The sequence below is a fragment of the Hibiscus syriacus genome, unplaced genomic scaffold, assembly GCF_006381635.1.
Source record: "Hibiscus syriacus cultivar Baekdansim isolate YM2019G1 unplaced genomic scaffold, ASM638163v2 tig00111100_pilon, whole genome shotgun sequence".
Classification (NCBI taxonomy): Eukaryota; Viridiplantae; Streptophyta; class Magnoliopsida; order Malvales; family Malvaceae; genus Hibiscus; species Hibiscus syriacus.
The window spans coordinates 701,545-709,560 of NW_024062985.1; the positions used below are offsets into that span (position 1 = coordinate 701,545).

Here is an 8,016-nt window from a genome sequence, read left to right on the forward strand (position 1 = left end):
TCATTTCTCTAAATTCATTTGGCGTTTATTTTCTTATCATGTTAATTTATCTCTGTGTATACACATCTGGCCTTATTTTTTAGTATAGTAATTGATTTAATTATATAGTAGATTCTTTTATTCGGATTTAATTATTTTCTTAGGTGTATTAATAACAAGACAACAGTTTTTGTATGTGCCACCCAATCCTCGGTTTCTAGAAGATGTTAATTAAAAATACAGGTAGATAAGATATGTTAGAACAAGAATCTTTCTAGTTTAGACAAAAACGTAACAGAAAACCCCTACCAGATTTTAAGCTGAATAAAAGATATTTATTATGCCCATCAATCATGCATTATATTCCAAATGAGGTCCAATGAATCTGTCGTGCAACTAAATCTAGAAAAAGGGACATCGATTTCACATTTTTCATCACCCATGACGTCAACACCGTCTGACTCTACATTACTTGTACTTCCCACTCTTACTTTCATTCCAAAACCCATTATTTAATGCAAGTTGTTCATCTTTCTTATATTACTTGTATTTAATGATCATCTTGTAACGCGTTAAATATAAAAAAGTAGATTAATCAGAGGCAAATACAAAAAGAATAAGATTAATGATACTTTACTAAAATTTATGATTACATCAAAACCAAAAAGGAAAATACGTATGTATAATTTTTTTTAAAATTATGCAGTGGAAGCATTCATATGAAGTGAAACCAAGGAAGCATAGAAACCATCTTTGATGTTGATCAAGGTGTCGTGCTTTCCTTTCTCTACAATGACGCCATTTTTAACCACCGCTATAGCATCTGCATTCTTGATTGTGGATAGCCTATGAGCCACTACAACTGTTGTTCGGTTCACTATCACCCTGTCTAGTGCATCCTGAACCACCTTCTCCGATTCCGCATCCAACGCACTCGTCGCCTCGTCTAACAGTAGTATCTTCGGACTTTTAACGATGGCTCGTGCAATCGCTACGCGTTGTTTCTGTCCTCCCGACAACTGAACTCCTCGTTCGCCTACGACGGTATTGTAACCCTAGATGGACCAAAGGAAGAAACATGTATAAGTAAACCGATGCATGTCTGCCAACATGTAGATAAGATTATGTAATGGCAAGGACCTGTTGTAGTGCACTAATGAACTTGTGAGCATTGGCCATTTCTGATGCAGCTAAAATCTCGGACTCGGTTGCATTTCCTCCTTTTCCGTATGCAATGTTGGCACGGATTGTGTCGTTAAATAAAACAGGCTCTTGGCTCACAAGTCCCATTTGTTGCCTTAGCCACTTCAATTGAAACTTTTGGATCTCAACTCCATCAAGAGTGATACTTCCTGATTCCGGATCGTAAAATCTCTGCAATAACGAGATGACTGTGGATTTTCCGCTCCCACTTTCTCCAACCAAAGCAACAGTCTGCAACAAAGGTTTACATTGTTAGGATGATTTCGGTTTTTCGGGAAATGTGTTCGAAACGACAATAGGATTGTTACCTTGCCAGCCCGAATAGACACTCTTAAGTCTCGAAGAATTTGAATATCTGGCCTTGATGGATACTTAAAACTGACATGGCGAAGCTCAATATCTCCCTTCACGTTTTCTAGTGTCATCCCAGACTCATCGCTCGGGTCTATCTTAGACTCGCGATCAATAATCGCAAATATGGAAGCGGCAGCAACCTTGGCTTTGCCGGAGTCAGGAGCAAAGGAGCTTGACTGTGAAATTCCTATAGCTGCCATAGTCAAAAGCAAAGAAAACCTGCAAAGAAGATATCAAACTCAGTATCATAGGGACATAAATATTAACTCAGGTTTTAAAAATGGTTTAGAGTTAGACTTACTTGGAAAACATCTCTGAATGTTGTATAACCATGCTCAACAAGTTGAGCTCCTGCATAGAAACTCGTTGCATAAACAGAAAACAAAAAGAAAAACGAAACTCCAAATCCTGTTCCACTGATTAAACCCTGCTTAATCCCAGTTTTCATAGGGCCTTCACATTTCTTCTTATAGAGCTGCATCACCTTTTCCTCTGCACAAAAGGATGCAACTGTTCTTATACTACCAACTGCATCATTAGCAACTTGGCTTGCCTCTTCATACATCATCTGCAACAATTTACATTTACATATAAATCAATAATGCACTCAAAATCATTTTTCTTTTTTCAAAATTATAGAAGTAATACATGTAAAGTTGAAGTGCTTATTTTTTAGCATACCTTTGCATCTGCGCTAAAGCCCTTCATGAATTTTATTTGAATATATCCATTGAGCCCAACAAGAGGGAGTAGTACGAGGATAATGAATGCCAGCTGCCAACATGCAGCAAAAGCAATGACTAAACCAGCAATTGCCGATGAACTGTTTTGAACCAACTGAGCTAGTGTATCTCCGACTAGGGCGCGTACTGTGGCTGCATCTGCTGAGAGCCTAGCACCAATTGCACCACTAGAATTTTCCGGTTCATCGAACCAACCGACTTCCATGCGGACCACTTTCTCAAAGCACATCGATCTGATTCGTTGGACTAATTTACATCCAGCTATGGAAAAGAAGTAATTTTGTGCTGGACCTACCACAACTGATGCCACGCCAAGCGCGATGAATATCAGTGCCCAGAACCTTGAATCCTCTCTGATTTCATGAGGTGGTTTAAAGAATGTATCGATTACGCTGGAGATTAGGATACCAAAAATCGGAAATATTACACCGTTGGCAGCTGCAGCTATGGTTCCAAGTAGGAGCACAGGAATCTCTGGCTTGTTAAGGTACGCAAGACGACGGAGGGAAACCTTTGGAGGCTGTTCCGATGGTATTTCAGCTGGGTTTTCTGTATCTTCCATTGTAGGGTCAGTGACATGCACAGCAGTAGGTAAGCCAAATGACGCATTAAATGAATGACGTTTGCTGTTTCCCATAGATGAACCCCTACTAATTGAGCGCTGCAATGACCTTAGGCTTGAATGTTTAAACGATTCTGAATTACCGTCTGATACCTCGGTTACCTGTTCCGACTCTTTACTAACTTCTTGTAATTTAATTAGCTGAGAGTATGCTCCCTCAGGATCCTTGAGTAGCTCCGAATGAGTACCTGCTCAATATGCAAAATTATATCAGTGCTGAGAAAATGCAAGAATTAATTAGAAGTTGGTAACAAAGTTCTTATAGATGCTGCTGCTGCTGATGACCAAGTTAAGATAAAATTCAACAAAGATATGCTTTTAACTCACCCTTTTCGACCATCTTTCCTCGATGAATTACAGCAATCATATCAGCATTTCTTACGGTACTCAAACGATGAGCAACAATAATAGTCGTCCTATTGCCCATTATCCTATCCAATGCTTCTTGCACTACTCTTTCAGATTCTGCATCTAATGCACTTGTAGCTTCATCTAAAAGTAATATTCTAGGATTCTTCAGAATTGCTCTTGCTATCGCCACTCTCTGCTTTTGTCCACCAGAAAGCTGAGTTCCATGCTCTCCCACCATAGTATCTAGTCCCTGCATATGGAGTTCAAAGTTTTCCAAAGTAAATGTACAATTCAATTCATATATATTTGTAAAAGTTATAATATCACGTGGACCGGAAATTAAACCTGAGGTAGTTTATCGATGAACTTAGATGCATTCGCAAGTTCAGCTGCGGCTCGTATCTCTTCGGTGGTTGCACCTTCCTTTCCATAAGCAATGTTATCCCTAATGCTTGATGTGAACAATACAGGTTCTTGGCTAACAAGACCAATCTTTCCCCTGATCCATCTAAGCTGAAACTCCTTGAGATTAATTCCATCAATAAGAACTTCACCAGCATGTGGATCATAAAATCTCTCTATAAGGCTTATCACAGTCGATTTCCCGCTTCCACTTTGTCCAACCAAAGCTGCTGTTGTGCCATTTTGAATAGAAAGAGAGAAGCCACTGAAAATTTGCTCATTTGGTCTAGCAGGGTAACTGAAATAAACATCCCTCAGTTCTACATCCCCACGTATGTCCTCCAATACTTTCCCCCTAGTGTCATATGGGTCAATCGTTGGCTTCCTTTTGATGGTTTCAAACATCTTAAAGGCCGCTGCTTGACCGGCGGCAAATGCAGTCACGCATGGTGATGCCTGTCCCAAGGACCTGAAACATCCATATATGCAATGAACTTATGTTATGAACTGCGAAGCATGCATAACAAGTACAATATACACAAAGTTTAAAGTTTAACTCACATGGAACCCGTCAATACAGCGAAAATCACAGTAATTACATCACCACCAGAGTACCCTCTATCCAAAACCATCCTGGCACCAAACCATATAGCCAAAGAATAACTGCAAAATACAATTAGAAAAAGTACGCCAAGACCGAGTCCAGCAGCAGTGCCTTCATGAACGCCTGATTTGTAAGCAGTAACAAGAAACTTATTGTAATTGCTTATGGCCTGCTTCTCACCAGTAAATGAAGCAACCTAGAATCAGATTGAATAAATTAGTCATATATTTTCATCGAAAAAGAAGAAAAAAACACAATTATTCTTCATATGGAACATACTGTTCTGATTGAGCCAATTGTCTGTTCGACTACGGTAGCTGCTTTGGCATAAGCATTTTGTCCGCGTGATGCCATCTTCGATATTATAAGGGCCATGGCGCCACCAGATATTACAAGGGGAGGGATAGATGACAACATGACAAGGGTAAGAAGCCATCCCCGCACAAAGGCTATAACAAAGCCTCCAATGAATGTGGATATCAATTGTATAAACTTCCCAACCTGCAAACATAAGCAAACGTTTCCATGGTTACATGTATAAATAGGATGATTTTGAGGATTCTAACCGTCACAGGGTCGAGATACATTACCTTCTCACCCATGGCATCCTGTATAAGAACTGTGTCCCCAGACATTCTTCCGACGACCTCTCCCGTGTTTGTTTCCACATCGAAGAAAGCAACGTCTTGTCTCAATATGGTTTTCAAGTACAATCCCCTTATTCGTGAAGCTTGCCTCTCACCTGTGACCATCCAGCAGGCCACCTCTGAAAACAATAAACCCAAACATTAAACACTACGATATGTTGTAAAACGTCAAGTATATTGTTTAAATAAGAAATTTACTTACGGAGAAACGCCGCCACCAACGCCCCCGCCCCTAAGTAGACGAATCTCAAAGCAACCTATTATTTTTCAAGAATCCATCCATTGTATAAATTCAACGAAACAATGGAAACTTAAATAAAACACAACCTTACAACTTAAGTTCATGTTACATGTTATAGTACCTTGGAGACAGTATCAACTATTCTGCCGTCATTTTGGTTTTCTCCAAAAGCGTCAATGAGATCCCCAAAGAGGACCGTCATAAGGGGCATACATACACCGTTCCCGACCGCTCCGATCGTGCCGACGATCATCAACAATATATCGGTTGAATCAGCAAACGCAAACAGCTTGTAAAATGCAACCGTATTAGTTTTCTCATCCCCTTTTTTGCTTTCTGAATTTTGATTTTCTCCATTAACGCCGGAGATTCTCTCCTGCTCTTCCTGGCATCTCGATGTGCTGGCCTCATGCCTCTCAGTAGGTTCATTCAAGCCATTCTCAGAGGCCATGGTGCTGGATCCCAAGCTGGTAGTTTGATACTCAACAACTTCAGAATATATGGAGTTTAATGTATTGCTCCTGCAGGAAACAAGTTGAATTAATTTGTCAAACTCAAAAACTTTACAAGTGAAAAAAAGAATAAGAACAAAACTCAAGTTTTGTTAACAAATACGACTACCTAAGGATCCGAAACAGAGGTTTGAAATGATAAAAATAGGAAAAGAGAAAGAAAATAGTAGAAATCAAATTCTGACAACGTCCTGGAAAAATGGAGGACAAAAAAAGAAAGAAACTTGGTAGAGAAAGAACAAAATTTTGTGCCTCAGCTCTAGATTTAACCATGAACAAAAAAACAGAGACAACAAAGAACCCAGAGAAGAACAGCTGGTTTCTCTCTGAGTGAAGTACGACCAAAAAGAAAAGCCAGTTTCTTGTATAAACGACTCCCTTCAAAGCTGGTGAAAAACTTCATCATACCATTAACAAAACCATCATTTGAAGATGACCCATCCTAACTCACCAACAAAATGAAAAGAGTGATTGAGAAGAATCACTTTACCAAAAGTTCAGAATGGTAGTTGGATTCTATTCCCACTTGGTGGCCGAGCGGCGTCCCTTCATGTTTCGATTGTTTAAAAAACATTGTAATATTTATATTAAGCTTTTGGTGAGCCTTTCCTTGAACAGCACGTATTTTATCTTGTAGATTAGTCTTCACTATATATATATTTTTTACTCTTTTCAGTCATCATTCATTATCAGATCGTAAACCCCCTTATAGCTGTAAGCCTGGAAATTGCCAACCATTGGCATGGCCCATTTTTTTCCTTTTCCTCCAAGCAAAGTTTTATATTATATCTCCGACAAATATCAGGCTTTCTCTACTCGTAGGATTCTTCTTTGAAATTATGCGACCATGTTCACTCGGCCTCTTTTTGAAAGTCCACACCGGAAAATTACAACTTTGAATGTGAATATTTAGGTTCGTTTTGAAAAAGTTTTGGTATAATAAAAATAGAGTAAAACTTCAAACATACGGATACCAACAAATTTTATCTTTGAGGAAATGGGTTTTAACATTGTTACATATAATCCTATAGAGTTACATTGAAGTAAATCATAGTTTATCTATCTTATCTTTGCTTTGAATATAGGGAAATAATAACGTGCGACAGTCTTAATATACGGTTAAAAAAAATTTAGCCATTATCGGTTTTGTTATTATTTAAATAATAAAACTGGTAAAAAATTACCGGAAATATTATTATTTCTACCGATTTTATTATTATTATACACTTTACTATAAATATTAAAAAATATTAATATTTTAAGTAGAAATAATAATATTTTTGATAAATTTTTACCAATTTTATTATTTAAATAATAATAAAACCTATACCATTTTTTTAACTATATATTAAAAGTGTCGCACAGTAAAATTCCTCATATTTTAAACTCGTTAAGAAGGTGATTTCTAAGTGATATGGACGGCCATGAGAGACCGGGAGACATGAAAGCACCTAGTAGCCCAGTTTTCTTGGGAGATAATCATGATTTTCTTAGTGGCGAGAGATGAGTTTTAATAGGGTAAATTATAAATTTCATCACTTAACTCTATTTTCATTCTTATTTTGATCATTAAAGTTTAAATATTTTCAATTTACTACTTAAACATCGATTTACTCATATTTTGATCACTTTGCCGTCAAATACTTAAGAGATTGGATATTTTTCTTTTAAAAATCATGAAATGACCTCTAACACTTTCTTCATTTTTGTGAAGTAAATCTAATTCCAAATTCCTTTTGATTTCTAAAAAATGAAGCATCTTCTTCCAAATCTCAATAGTATGGAGGTAGAAAAAGAGGAAGCATGTTGAACATAATAATTCCATTTTGAACGAATGATGTATATTATATATAAGAGTAGTTTAGGGTTTTATTAGTTTTAAATTTAGGGTTGAATTTTGTGAGTTTTAAAGTGATTTTAGAGAAATCTAAACTGATAGAGTGGTAGGAGATTATGATGAGAGTTTATGTATATCTTAAGTGGTCGGAGAAGATGTCAGAGAATGATAATTGTAATGTCGATGTGACACGAAGATAAAATTTTAAAACTTTATCTTTGGAGGAAAAATATAAAATAAACATAAAAGGAAAAAGAATGAGAAATATTGTGGATGATACATGAATTCCATGTCAATAAAAATTAGTCCACATCAATACACATGATTATTATGTCGCCTTTTCATTTATAATTTAACATCTGAGTGACTATAATAAGAGTAAAACAAAAATTACTGAGTACATTGAATTTTTTTCAAATTTTAGTGATCAAAATAAAAATGATAAAATTTATAATTTACCCATTTTAATGTAAAGTTGACATAATATAAATATCTTTGATTACCTTATCAATTAATAGATT

At 36.7% G+C, this 8,016-nt stretch overlaps 1 pseudogene; it reads right to left on the bottom strand.

Moving 5' to 3' along the window:
- Nucleotides 1-585: 585 nt before the first annotated feature.
- LOC120153402 lies at nt 586-5,946 on the bottom strand (annotated as a pseudogene).
- Between the last annotated feature and the right edge of the window lie 2,070 nt (nt 5,947-8,016).